The following is a 15,870-nucleotide window of genomic DNA, read 5'->3' as shown; positions in this document are numbered from 1 at the left end:
AATCAGTATGACTAGATCACAAACAGCGGCCTACATATTCTTTTATATGACTAGATTCTGTACTTTCTAGTATATTTTATTGTAACAGTCATGAGATGTTTTTATTATGACCTCGACCAATGATTATTTCATTCACTTCAATGAATTACATATCCACAATACAATTATTTAAATCTAAATTATCCCAGTAGGAATAAAAGAACTTTTTTAAACTGAAATAAAAAGGGTTTCAAAAACTATAATTTCTCACTATAATTTTCTACTCTTCTGCAAGCCTATAGAGTCCTACATACTTTTTTGAACAGTGTCTCAGAATGTACCCACAACATCAACATTAAGATTGTTTCACTGCATTGTGTTTAGTTTACCAAATGACTGCTGCTGTTCTATTTAAGCAAGGTCCTGTTGCCAGCCACAAATCTAATATGCAGATGCAGTGCACTGTCACTATAAGAATCCACCTTCTTAACACTCTGACTGCTATGTGCAAAACTGAGAGGCCGTGTGTCAGTTTCTGCACTATAAAAGTGTAGGAGGCTCAATATTTTGACACATTTGAAATTTCTCAGCTTATTTTATTCTGAGGTTCAGACAGGTACTGGGATGTTTGGGAGTATGAGTATTTACTGCATTAAGAAGGAATGGTATGATGCATGTCCAGAAAGGAAATGTGCTGAGTCTCCTATGCTTAAAGCAATTTTTTGACAAAGTTGGCAGCACTGCGTTCAAGGGCAAGGTTTTTACAGTAGAATGTACACTCATTTGTCTCCATCAGATGAAAATTCTTGTTGTGATGGAATGTTGAAATGAGTGTCTTGATTATAGATCTCTCCAACCACAAGTTGAGGAGGATAATCCAGTTTTCCGGCCGCGGTGCCCAAGCGGTTCTGGGTGCTTCAGTCTGGAACCGCGCGACTGCTATGGTCGCAGGTTCGAATCCTGCCTCGGGCATGGATGTGTGTGATGTCCTTAGGTTAGTTAGGTTTAAGTAGTTCTAAGTTCTAGGGGACTGATGACCTCCGATGTGAAGTCCCATAGTGCTCAGAGCCATTTGAACTATTTTTGATAATCCTGTTTCTTACAACAACAGGATATTCTCCATTATAGATTTTCAATGAATCATACTAATGTGTAAAAGTATTATTGTGAGTTTAAAGTAGGCAAAAGGAATGTTCATAACGAATGAAGTAGTGAGTATTCCTGAAGTGTGACTGATGAGATGGCAAAGCGAAGAAATGATTTGTTGTGATGACTACACTGCTCCGATCTGGCACCTTCAGATTTTCATCTCACTGAAGTTGCTTACGGATGGATGATGTAAAGTCTAGAATGCCATCATAAAGTAGGTCAAAGAGGTGACAGGAGACTTATGATGAAGGTGTCACAAAGTTCATCTCTTGGCTCACAAAGTTCATTGAGAACGAAAGAGAATGCATAGAAAAATAGATTTGATATGTAAGTCTGTGAATATCTAAATGTTTATCACCTTTTCAATTTTTAAACAATTTATCACACTTAATTTTAGTGCATGCCTCATACAATCTCACAGCGAAGAGTACAACCCACAGTCTACAGAAATAACAGGATCTAAATGGGAAATATCATCATCTTTAAATTAACATCCGCTGGAATCTGATGAAATAATAAAGAGTGGTGAGAGTCCACCAGGAGGGGGGTTGGTGTGAGTTGTGCAACCTGACCCATTTCGTTGTGTTTTATTGTAGTGGGACTTTGAATTTCGCTGCGCTACACTCATTCCCTTACATATAAATTATACTGTCGCAGTTGTATAAGCGCTCGACGGCAGAGAAAATATATAAGAAAATGAAGGCACTAAAATTGTAACTCTTTTTGTTTTCTATCCGTTTTTTGTCTCTTGAGAGCGGAAGCTTAACTTACTTATTAGCTAGTCTTGGTCGGATTAAGATGAAAAAACTTATTGATGTGAAGATGTATTGTGGAAGTTTATAAGAAATTTGGAGGATGGGAGCAGCAACGTAAAATACATTTTATTCAGTGTTAAGATGGTTTTGATTTGTATACATCAGTAATTCCTGGACAATGAAATTTATTGCAAAATTTCGGAGCAGCTACGACTTTTCACGCAGAAATGAAGCAGGAGTTTTTGGGATAACAAGACCTGGACGCCGCACATGAGAAGACATGTTAACATGGTAAAGGATGAACTCTTATCTACGCCATTTCCCCCTGTTAATCTCATTTTGTTATTCTCTGTTCTCTTTCAAATAATTTTTGTAGTGGAAATTGGTTTGACTTTTGGTCAGAAATGCCACAAGGACCACCCCAACAATAACTTTTCCGAATCATGAAGTCCGATAACTTTTCTGTAATACGAAGTGCGATTTGCATTTCATTCTCTCTCTTTTTCACAGTCATTAATGATTTTTAAAAACTCCTTTTTGTTCACCATTTCTTCCCACATTTTCAGTCTTTTCTTTTCTTCTCTTCTCTTTTACTTTTTTATTAACCACTACATACAGTTTTCGCCACCATTTCAGACCTTTCATTAGAGCATCATAACCAGAAATAAAATGTCAGATTGATCAACTCCGCCCATCTCTAACGTATATCAATAATCACATTTGGTTTCACTGTTTCTTCCCTTTTGTAGAAAGCATTAGGACAGTACGTTTATTTTGCCATGCCAGAACCACGATTTTGTTATTGTGGATGGTTCTTCAGATACAGAACTCGTTTCTCGAGTGCAGCTTGAAGGTTTTTGTGGCTGGCCTGGAGCATTCATGTGAGATGCGCATTCTGTTTCAAAAGTTCATCAGCTAATGCAACAACTGTATAAAAATGGTCAGTGTACAAGTGATACTCTCTTTTCCCTTTAGCATTTCTGATATTAGCTAACAATTGAAGAAATATTCTCTCAGAAAAATTCAAGTCCGACAAATCAATGACTATATTGTTACAGTGTCAAAAAAGGGTATCGAACTGCAAATATAATTGTTTGATGAATCCAAAATCACATAAACTCTGAGTCCCCATGTTGTTGGTTTTTGAGGATTGTACACACACAACTCTTGAATGATATTGTATATTTATAAGAAGTTAAATACCTATACGGTCAATAAATTTTGATAAACTTGCCAGACAAGTAACCCGACACATTCTTTACTTTATTCAGACGTGACTGAACCTAAGTTTTGATGTGTGTAGCACTCTCTGGGTTAGAAACATGAAGTGCCCAGAAAATTTTCATAAATTTTCTATGAGTAAAACATGCTGAAAGGAAGTCAGATGATTGTAACCATAGTCTTGAAAAAAGTCCTGCAAGTTCATACACTTTTGTAATGTCATATTCAGTAGCACATCATGGGGGCCATTTCGCTTCTTCGTCCGCAGCTCGTGGTCGTGCGGTAGCGTTCTCGCTTCCCACGCCCGGGTTCCCGGGTTCGATTCCCGGCAGGGTCAGGGATTTTCTCTGCCTCGTGATGACTGGGTGTTGTGTGGTGTCCTCAGGTTAGTTAGGTTTAAGTAGTTCTAAGTTCTAGGGGACTGATGACCATAGATGTTAAGTCCCATAGTGCTCAGAGCCATTTGAACCATTTCATTTCTTCCTTAGTAACATTTCTCCAGTCCCATCATGCAGAACGTTGTGGAAGTGGCGTCACTTTACATATTTTTTCTGTAGCTTATCTGTTTGTTTGGTCTGCTATTTGTGATTGTTTTGTCTGCTATTTGTTGAAATAGGTTGTCTGGAAAAATTAACAGAAAGAAACCAATTGGCGATAATGGAACACTACCAGTTTCAGTGATAAAACCACACTTTGAATCATCAAAAGAAAAACTTGCAACTTCAGAATCATTTTCACTCCACATTTGCTTAGAATCTTCTGCTGAATCACCAGAAAAATGCACATTTTCAAGGTTTTCATCGTCATCTTCACTAGAATTGTTAATAAATGAAACACTCTCATCATCAGTATCACTGTATCTATCATAGTCACTTAAGAGATTCCCTTAAATGTTGTAAAATCTCTTACTCAGGAAGAACTGAATGTGAGGAATTAGCCATTGCACATGCGCAAACTTGAATGTAATAATTCTACCATTCGTTTCAGCACAGTTGCAACAGATTGACACTGAATTAACACAGGTTCCCCTAAATGGCTGCACTAAGCACCATTGATGCCTAGTACTGTCAGAATTGAGCATGTGACAGCCGTGAAAAATCACATCAAATGAAGCTTGATATCAGAGCAGAAAACAAAATTCACAGTGTCGAGCACCACTTGACGATGGAGTGGATAGGGTTAATTCACAAGTGGTTGTGGACATAGACCATCTTCACAGTAGAAACGTTTTTTCACAGTGGCAACATCACACAATATTCATGCCTCTAGATGTGCTTAAGAACATTTTTGACTCAACAGTGTCATTTGTTCATATCTAAAGTCACGTGATGATGCCACTGGAAAAATGTTTTCACTGTGATAATGGTCTACGATTGAAACTAGCTGTGAATAAATAACTTACAAGGCAACATTGTGTTCAGCATTCTTTCTTCCTAGTATAATGATGCTATTAATAGCTGCTGGAAAAAATGTTCAATTTATTGTTAATGTTGAAGTCTTCATTCAAGGACTGGTTTTGCTTTATTGTGCACAAGCTTCTTTATATCCAAATTTGTACTGCAACCTCTGCATTCTGGTTTGTAGCTTTCCTGCTCGAGATAAGAGGTGAGAGGGGTGCCCACCAAGTGCCGCAAGTTGTGCACTGTGTGGACTGGTGAGCTCAAGGCTGTGCTGCATTCTGGAATAACATGTTGGAAGCCTAGAACTCGGGCCAATGTCAAACTGTGGGCAGTGGGCTAAGGAACTGGTTGTTGGTGACTTCACCCCCATGTACCGAAAGTGATCACTGGGGACAATTAAATTGGTGAGAAAGTATGGAACATTTGCCTCCAGCATTTTGATCTTCTGGGAACAGTGACTCATGAAGATTGTTAATAACATTTGTTTTATTTAAAAAGCTTTGAGAATTTTCACACAAAAATTTGGAGACATTACTCTTTAGCGTGTCCTCGTATACCACTTCTGTTGAACGAGTACAAAACTTACAAAGTCATGGAAGAAGAATTGAGTGATTCTGGTTTGGAGAGAAGGAAGGGTTTAGTATTATGTTGACAAGTTGATCAAAGACAGACTACAAGCTAAGTTTAAGGTAGGAAATTCGTTGTGTCCTTTTCACAGAAACCTTCCTAGCATATAAACTGTTGTACTCTGGGAATAATTCTAATCCACTATTTTTCATTAGTAAGTTCACCCACAAGTTTGGAGCATTTTACTCTGTTTACTGACTGTTTACTCTGTTTACTGACTGCTGTTCAATTGCTACATTATGTGCTACATCAACTGTTGGTATGACTCTGTTTGCTAAATATGTAATGTGAAATGAAATATAAATTTGAACATTGGCCACACTCGGGCACTGAAATGAATTCTGTGACTACAAGTGAAAGTTTTTGCCACGCCGGTTCTCAAATGTGAGCAGTTGCCTTTACCATTTTGGTCACCCAAGCACGGTTCCTGTCCAATCCCTGATTATCACACAAATTTGGAACAGAATGTGACCTGCATTGGAGTGATCTTAATAGCCATCAACGCATATATATTTATGAATGTGTAGTGTCTGTTCTTTCGAACATGTCAGAAAGAATCAGCACGGCATAGCATTCTTGAAATTGGCCTCTTCCCAAATTTTCAGAAAACACACTATATTTATTTATATATGTGTCGCGTCTCTTCCTTCTCATGTGGCCAAAAGAAGAGACATAACACATATATCAATGAATATAGTGTGTTTTCTCAAGATTTGGGTAGAGACAAATTTCAGAGAATGCCGTTCTCTGCTGGTTCCTTACCATGACGTTGAGTGGCGAAGTGAAAGGTGATCAGGAGCTGCCACTTGTTAGTATTGAATCTTGCTCATCTTATTATTTCTGCACACTCTATTATTTCTCCACACTCACCAATAATTTCTGATTGAACTTTGTTTCTTGAAATGCTGCATGTACTACTGGACGTTAAGAGCACAATCCCAACAGCCAACTCTCAAAATAAATATGGTGCTTCTCATAAACAATATATCATATATCGTACTCTTGTCTACAATGACCATGAATTACAAGGCTTCTTCATTACTTAGAACTCACAATTACATTGATAAGGACTAAGTTCAAAATTGGTTTGTAGTAGTTAACAGATTTCAACTGAGTAAGTGTATAACAAGTTTTCTCTTGTCTGTGTGATGTCACGGCATTGTCATAGCTACTCTTTCTCCATGGTTTGCCAGTGTATTTCTTAGTCAGGATCTCACAACACAAAATGAAATGTCCATTCGGCAGGTACTGCGAATGTGGTATCATGTTTGTCGTTGTCCTGGCTGGCAGATACACTTTGTCCATCTGTTTTGTAATATGTGCACACAAACAAAATATACATCCAAACAGTTGGTTATATTAATTCATTACAAAACTAAACTTTTTATCTTACTGATCACAATTCATCAGTTCGGAAAATACCTGTGCAAAAAATCTTTTCACATAAGCTTTATGTTACACAAACATTCCTCACTTCACGTGAACGATGTCAACACTACTTTGAAATGCCAACCAAACAGTAAACATTTACAGTTAAAACTAGTTTCCATCTTCTCAACTACAAGTATCAATATCTAATGTCTGTATAATGTATAATCACAGCTGTAATTGTATCTAACTTGTAACAAATATACTTATTCAACTTTATTATACACTGAATGTCCCACAATGAATATCAATCATAGGCATGTATTAGTCTCTACTTCACTTTGATTAAATTTCTCAGAATTTCTACCAAGTACTTATTCTTTTACTACGGAGAGTATTTCTGCTAGAAAGAGCAGAGAGACGGTTGTTAGCATCCCACTTAGACAATGAATTGATATCATTTAGTTTCAGTATGATGGACATAGAGGAATTATAGGCAAAAATTAAATGGATTGCACATCATACTCTGGAGAATGCAAAGTAACTGGATATAGGATGGAAAAGACTTACCATGATTTAACAGAGGAGGAGATTAGTGTTTAATATCCCGTTGACAATGAGGTCATTAGAGAAGGAACACAAGCTTGGACTATGGAAGGCTGGAGAAGCAAAGCGGCCGTGCCCTTTCAAAGAAACCACTGTGGCATTTGCCTTGAGCAATTTGGGGAAATGACAGAAAATCTAAATCAGGATGGCCGGACTCAGATTTGAAGTGCTGCCCTCCCAAATGCAAGTTCAGTGTGCTAACCACTGCACTACCCTGCAAGATCGTGGTCTAACAACGAAATTTGAAAAAGATACATAGGAGGCAAAAGCTGTTGCAGTCTCAGTCAAAAACAGAATGCGCAACGGTTCAAAACAAAATGCACAAAGGACAACAGGCAAAAGTTAATAGAAATACATGCGTCTGCAAAAAGATTGATGCGTGAAGATTAGAACAACTATCACTGTCATACTTCAGCAACAGATCTTGCTGAGAACCCGAGAAAATTCTGGTCCTACGTAAAATCATTAAGTGGGTCTACTGCTTCTGTCTAGTCACTCGATCAGTCTGTTGCAGCAGTAAAAGGTACCACAAGTAAAGCTGAAATTTTAAATTTCACATTTAAGAAAAGTTCACATAGGAGAAAAGTACAAACATACTGTTGTTTGACCATCATATAGATTCCCGTACAGAGGACATAGTAATAAGAGACCTTGGTCTAGAGAAATAACTGAAAGACTAGAAAGGAAATAAATAGCCAGATCCTAATCGAATCCCAATTCAGTTTTACACAGAGTACTCTATGGCAGTGTACACAGAGTACTCTATGGCAGTGGCCCATTACTTAGCTTATATTTATTGCAAATCTCTCACCCAGTGCAAAGTCCCAAGTGACTGAAAAAAGGTGCAGGTGACTTCTGTATATAATAAGCATAAAAGAATGGACCAGCAAAATTACAGATCAGTATCTTTAACTTCAGTTTTGTTACAGAATCCTTGAACATCTTCTCAGTTCCAATATCATAAATTTCCTTGAGAGGGAAAAGCTTCTGTTCACAAATCAGCACAGCTTTAGAAAGCATTGCTTGTATGAAACTCAGCTTGCCTTTTCTCACATGATACTGTGTGGACTATGATTGAAGGGCAACAGGATGACTATACATTCCTAGTTTCCGAAAAATATATGACTCAGAGCCACTACTGAAAACTGATAATGAATGTACGAGCATATGGAATATGTTCCCAGATAGGTGAGTGGCTCGAAGGTGCCCAGTATGTTGTTCTCGACAGCAAGTGTTCGCCAAAGACGAGGGTATCGTCAGGAGAGTGCCAGGGAGGTGTGATAGGACCGCTGATATTTTCTATACACATAAATGATCTGGCAGACAAGGTAAGCAGCAGTCTGCAGCTGCTTGTTAATGATGCTATGATGTACAGGAAGGTGCCGTTGTTGAGTGACTGTAGGAGGATACAACGTAACTTAGAGATGAATGAGAGCTAGCTCTAAATGTAGAAAAATGCAAGTTAACACAAGTAAGTAGGAAAAACAAACCCACAGTATTCAAATACAGCATTAGTCGTGTGTGTTCAAACACAGCATTAGTAGTGTGCTGCCTCACACAGTCATGTCCATTAAATATCTAGATATAAAGTTGAAAAGCAGTATCAAATGGAATGAGCATGTAAGGATTGTAGTAAGGTGAATGGTTGACTTTGGTACTGTAAGAATTTTAGTGAAGCGTGGTTCGTCTGTAAAGGTGACTGCATAAAGGACACTAGTGCAATCCACTGTTGGGTACTGTCCAAGCATTTGGAGTCCACACTAAAGGAAGACATCGAAGGAATTCAGAGGTGGGCTGTTAGGTTTGTAACTGCTACGTTAGAAGTATTACGGAGATGCTTTGAGAACTCAAATGGGATTCCCAGGAGGAAATGGCAACTTTATTTTCGAGGGGCACACTGACGAAATGTAGAGAACTGGCATTTCAGGCTGACTGCAGAACAATTCTACTGCTATCACTGTACATTTTATGTAAGGCCACCATGGTTTGCACAGAGGTATATAGATAGTCATTTCCCCCTCATTCTATTTCTGAATATTACAGATTTGATTACATAGTAGCGGTACAGAGTGCTTTTTGCCACACACATATGGTGGCTTGCACAGTATATATGTAGACGCAGATGTTGATACAGGATCTCGGCTAACAAATATTTTTTACCAACAATGATCATTAAACTGTAGAATGAAATATTCACTCTACAGTGGAGTGTGCGCTGATATGAAACTTCCTGGCAGATTAAAACTGTGTGCCGGACCGAGACTCGAACTCGGGACAGTTGCCTTTTGCGGGCAAGTGCTCTACCGACTGAGCTACCCAAGCACGACTCACGCCCCGCCCTCACAGCTTTACTTCTGCCAGTACCTCGTCTCCTGCCTTCCAAACAAACCAACAAACTCTCCTACGAGCCTTACAGAACTAGCACTCCTGAAAGAAAGGATATTGCGGAGACATGACTTAGCCACAGCCTGGGGGGATGTTTCTAGAATGAAATTTTCACTCTACAGCAGAGTGTGCGCTGATATGAAACTTCCTGGCACATTAAAACTGTGTGCCGTACCGAGACTTGAAACCTTTCTTTCAGGAGTGGTAGTTCTGCAACGTTCGCAGGAGAGCTTTTGTAAACTTTGGAAGGTAGGAGACGAGGTACTGGCAGAAGTAAAGCTGTGAAGACGGGGCGTGAGTCGCGCTAGGGTAGCTCAGTTGATAGAGCACTTCCCCGCGAAAGGCAAAGTTCCCGAGTTAGAGTCTCGGTCCGGCACACAGTTTTAATCTTCCAGGAAGTTTCATATCAGTGCACACTCCACTGTAGAGTGAAAATTTCATTCTAGAAACATCCCCCAGGCTGTGGCTAAGCCATGTCTGCCTTCCATGAAGTTTGGAAGGCAGGAGACGAGGTACTGGCACATGTAAAGCTGTGAGGACGGGGCGTGAGTCGTGCTTGGGTAGCTCAGTCGGTAGAGCACTTGCCCGCGAAATTCTAAGGTCCCGAGTTCACAGTTTTAATCTGCCAGGAAGTTTCATCATTAAACTGTTTTACAATGTTTCTTTGTTTTATCTAATGAACTACTAATCATTACCAGTATCTACAGACCAATAGCCATTTAGTCTAATCATTCATATTTCATCTAATCAAATATATTTCTTGCAGAATTAAGGCTTTTCCAGCCATCCTCATAATATTTTCGGGAAACACTGTAATGCTAAGCCCTAGGCAAGCCTATGAATAAAGGTTTTAATAAATAGACCCCAAAGACTGATACTCCCCCTCCCTCACTACCTCCAACCCACAATTTCATTTCTAACAGCTTCTTTGCCAAGGAGCTGGAGAATGAAGATGTTTGGCATACCCTACACAACAATCTTCCCCAGTTTCACCCATACAGTTCCCAAAAACTAGTCCTATACATCTTACTAGTGAAGCCAAGTGAAGAAGGTAGCAACATGATACAGTAATTACCTTTGCCTTTGTAAACTCCACATTCAAATTAAACAAATTCCATGGACTAAATTACCCAAAACTTCCCATAGAAGATTCTTATAAACCTAACGATATCATTTACCATCTCAAATAAAAATTAAAAAGAAAAAAAAGGGGATTCCTCTAAGAAGAGTATATGAGACTAGAAAACATGGAGCTATACTGGGATATTGCCTGTTTAGTTGTTACAGAGAACACAACATCCATTATTATATGACAGTTTCATCATCAGACACTTTCAGCATTCATAAAACTGCCACTGAGCAAGAGGAGTTACACACTTGGAACAGTTAAGAACCATTGCTGTTGGGCATTCTATAGTCAGTTACCTATTTTTCCAAACCTGAAGAATAGCATGAACAATTCACTTCTTTATTATGACATCTTCAAATGGGTATATGGAACACATTAACAAACTCAGGCAAATTCAACTACTCTGCAACTTTAGAGAAACCTTGAAACCAACAGTATCAATTTATGTACAGGGGCATTTAAAAAGTCCGTGCAAAGTCCGAGAAATGGCACCACCGGCGCGTATCGAGGTCAAGTTTAGTTAGTAGCATATTTGGAAAGAATGCACACCATGTTTCAGCCATATTGGTCTATTTCTTTGTGTTTGGCATTCGTGTGAATCAAGGAGGTCAAGTGATTGTCACTACTTCATGAAAGGCAAAACACCTCAGGAGACTAAAGAGAAGGTTGATAAGCATTACAGTGACTCTGCACCTTCGATTACAACAGTTTATAAGAAGTTTCAAAATTTTCGGAGTGGCCATATGGGCACAAGTGACGCTGAACATTTTGGATGCCCTGTGGAGGTTACGACTCCAGAAATCATTGATAAAATCCATGATATGGTGATGGATGACAGAAGAATTAAGGCGCATGATATTGCTAGTACTATGGGCATCTCGAATGAATGGGTACATATTATTTTCATAAACATTTGGACACAAGAAATCTATGCATTCCACGATTACTCACGCTTGACCAAAAATGGAATCATGTGAAGTGTTGCAATAATGGTTTGCAACTGTTCAGGAAGAATCTGCAGAACTTTAAGCTTCATTTCGTCACTGTGGATGAAACATTGTTACATTATTATACTCCTGCGACCAAATAACAATCTAAACAATGGTTTTTCCAAGGAAGAATCTGCATCAAAAAAGGTGAAGACCATTGCTTCGGCCAGAAAGGTTATGGCGACTGTCTTTTGGGATTTGCAAGGGATAATCCTCATCAACTATATGGGAAAGGGTGAAACTATTACAGGTGCATATTATTCATTGTTATTGGACCGTTTGAAAACTGAGCTGCAAGGAAAATGCCGCTGATTGGACTGCAAAAAAGTCCTTTTCCATCACGACAATGCATCAGCACACACCTCAACAGCTGTGGTCGCAAAATTAATGGAAATAGGATTCCAACTCGTTTCACATCCCCCCTATTCTCTAGACTTGGCTCCCTCGGACTACTATTTGTTCCTCAATTTGAAGAAATTGTTGGGGGGACAAAGATTTTTTTCAAACGAGGAGGTGATTGCAGCAACTAATAGCATTTTGCAGACTTGGACAATTCCTAATATTCGGAAGGGATCAACAAATTAGAACAGCATTGGACAAAGTGTATAACTCTCAAAGGAACACGTAAGTAGTTTTTATTTTTGCACAGACTTTTCAAACATAGTAACCATCAAGATACACATCTTTCCACAGAAAGATTACTTTTGCACAATCTTTTACTTTTCCACAGTAATAGTGTATCTTACTTTTCCTTCTTACCAACACACTATACACACATACACACAAATTAAGGGACAACATTGTGTTAACAGCATTTACAACTCTACTTTCTCCTTCTATGCGTGTATATTGAGATAACCTACTCCTACCATAGCCGATATTCATAGCTGGTTTTCAATCTGTCTCATGTACTGTACTTATTTTGCTCCTCTGTACAGTCACTTGCTCCTGTAACTCTGAATACCCTCCTGTTTTGTGTTTCATCAAATGCCCTCCTCTTTTATGCTTAAATAGTCATACCTGGATCTTAGCCCATTATCTTTATATTTTTCTCATAGCTAAGAGTTTATGCTCTTTGATTCCCCCTTCCAAAAGTGATGGAGCTAACACCCACCTCCACTTGCACAGAAAAAATAACTCACCTAAGTTCTACAGTCTACAGGGTGGTTATAATTAAGCTTTTGCTATCTTAGGGTATGGGTAGGAATGATGTTCAGACTGTGTGCTGTAGGATGTGCAGTGTTAGTAGTGTTAGTGTCCCGACTTGCCGTTAGGCTCCGGTGCTAGTACTCTGATGTAGGAAGCATCAATGTGCATTACAGCTGCAGACGGTCCACATGGCTCTGGACAAGGTGAGCAAGCTTTTATTCATAGAGCTGTTTTATCAAAACAATGGCAATAATGCTGTTGCTCTTCACAAGTTTCAATGCATTAAAGGAATATGGAGAGATCCTCTTTACGCACCGGGACTGGAGAACACGATTCAGAATTTCGAATTAACTGGCAGTTTGCGATTGCTCCGTGAAGAGACCGACGGCCAACTGCACCACAAATTGTTGAAGAGGTTACTGTTCCCATAGCTGAGAATGCTGGGCATGATGTGTATTCTTCAAGTTGTTCATTGGCAGCATCACAACAGATAAATATTCCACAGTCCACCACTCGAAAAACACTGTGAGCAATAGTGAAACGATATCTCTAGTGGAGTTCCAGGCTGTCGCAGATGCAGGTGTTTGCCACAATGAGTAATATTTGTAACCTGGAACATAAACGTGGTATGCAATTAACAAATGTTATCCTCTTGTGGGGAAAGTGGAATGTGATTTTATCCATAGTGTATTTGTTATTTATTTCCCACATGTCCTTACAATGTTTCCAAAAAATTTCAGTGCCCTACCATCAATCGTTCTTCATGAAGGCCCTCCAAGTAGAGAAAGTTAATCACTGTGTAATTGCTGGCTAAAATTTGTCAATTTCTACTGTTCGGCAGATACTAATGCATCACTGCATCAGTAATGAAATATAGGATAGTTAAGAGTAATTACAGTTCTAAAGAAGGTAGGGATTGAATTAAGAGACTGCAATACAGAAATCTAAAGCTGAAAGTAGTTCCCCTCTAAATAACTTGGTGGGAAATAAATCCTCTTTGAATCATCCCATCACTTGTGTACAGACTTATTAAATACCGTTAACAAAAAATATGTATGATGAAACTCCCCATCTGGTTTAAATTTAGGAAATTGTTTGCATAGACTAATTCCATTTCCCAGCTGCATCTCCTCTATCATCTCAGCTGACAGTCCACTGTCACCACTACACTTTCTTTTATTAACTCCTTCTTAAACTTATCCTTAATCTTAGTAATTTGCCCCAAATTTTCTGTAGTTCATTCTAATGCAGAACACACAGAGAGTGAAGTGTATCTAAAGACGATTCAGTTCTTTCTTGTGCTTTATTACTGACTGAGTCAACTACATGCTCCTCCAAATTAGCATGTGAAGAGCCGGGAATAGTGGCTACATCTGAATCTTTGATTTGTTCCAATGTGGTTATCCTTACTGGAGTACCTAAAATTTGTTTATTTTGTTAATTTTTGGCTTAACTAATTCTTTTAATTGTTTCAAGTCCCTGTTCACATCTCTAACTGCTTATTGTCTTCATTTTGAACTAAATTGTACTGCTTCAGTTGTTTCAATACTTCCAAATTTAGGTCCTCTGGTAAGGTGGAAAGTGCCGTCTATAACTGCAGTATGCTTGGATTTCTTGCTTTTCATTATGTGACTCACCGATTTGCTGTCAGTGTGGTATTTTGTCATTTTTGTTTCATTTCTAAATTCGGATTTTATTTTCTCAATTGTCACATTCTGATTTTGTATGGAACATCTGCATCCATTCTTCTCATCATCACCACAGCATACAATGTCTATGATAACACATGTTCAATTAAACTCAGCTTAATGCTGCAACACAGCTAGTCATGACACTCTAAAGAAAGCTGGCTCAGTGTGTAGGTCACACTGTGTCACCACAAATGAGTGCACTATAGACACTGCTGTTGTTGCAGGTTGACGAATCACAGCTGTGATTCACAGCGGCAGTTGTAGACTCATCGTGGGATTCATAAAATGTCATCCCCCGTATAGGAACTACATAACATGTGTAAAATTACAGGTAGTAATGCAGAAACGATGCCATATGGAAGTATAGGTCTGACTGTGAGTTGTGCACAGATAGCTAAAGCAGCTAAGGAAATCACTTGCATACAGTAAGAAATCCAGTTTTCAGTCTCAGTCTTCCACAAATTTTCATCGTCTTCATTTCCTTACACAGCTGCTGGTTGGTTGTATTTGCAGCTGAGAATACATTTCACATATTTCATAATGGGTATAGTCACTGCAGTGTCTGTTCAACATAGCATCATTCTTCTTAACAACACGAGCACTGCAATACTGTAGTTCACGCATTTTGCAACACCACCTTTTTTCTAGTTCACTCGACACGAAAATGATGCTAGTCTGTAATCCTTTATTTCACTTTTGTATCCCTGTGGTGACATGGTGTCCAGAGAGGAACAGAACATCTACAATTCAGAATTTCCTCATCTTCTAGATATACGAGATGCTAACCTACTTTGTTTTTCAGACCCCTAATGTTCTGATGATACAAACATACAACTACTACATATACAATGGCACAGTTCTGTGCTCATCTCTTCCATGGCAGACTATAACATAACTGTAACCTATAAAATGAGCCCATCTGGCTGCAGTAGGGAATGGCATTTTACTTGGTGGGCTTGTAGCCCCCCTTAAACTCTCTGCAAGCTACTCAGTCAATCTGTCCTTCCCCTCCAATTCAGGTGCAGGCATCGAATTGTGTATCACCATCTCCGAATTGCAGCAACAGGTGCAGTACATATATGAGACTTTGTTTCAGTCGAAAACAATCCACTCGCTTCTACACAGCTGACAGCTATGTTAACGTAAGGTTAGCCATAGCACTGCACAACCACAACATACCCCATTTGAGTATGTGCTGCTTCTGCTCTTATGTCCTTCACGGGACCTTCAGTACCACACTCTATGCCGAGTAGGTTGCATTGGTTACACAGAGATGATAAGTCTCGCACAACGTGCACTACCCTGATGAACAACATAAAACTAATCTTTGGGTAGCTGACCACAACAGCTACTAATCTCCTGAAGAGGTGATAATTGCCACAGTATGTGGATGAAAAAAAGAACTGATACTGCATGCAAAAG

The 15,870-nt window shown here is 38.9% G+C and overlaps 1 protein-coding gene across 4 annotated transcripts in view; it reads right to left on the bottom strand.

The window, feature by feature from the left end:
- The window catches only part of LOC126291565 (nuclear RNA export factor 1-like), a 199,749-nt gene that overhangs the window by 38,812 nt on the left and 145,067 nt on the right, over nt 1-15,870 (bottom strand). The window lies entirely within an intron of this gene.

Source organism: Schistocerca gregaria, chromosome 9 (assembly GCF_023897955.1).
Source record: "Schistocerca gregaria isolate iqSchGreg1 chromosome 9, iqSchGreg1.2, whole genome shotgun sequence".
NCBI classification, from domain to species: domain Eukaryota; kingdom Metazoa; phylum Arthropoda; class Insecta; order Orthoptera; family Acrididae; genus Schistocerca; species Schistocerca gregaria.
This window is presented reverse-complemented; position numbering and strand designations above follow the sequence as displayed.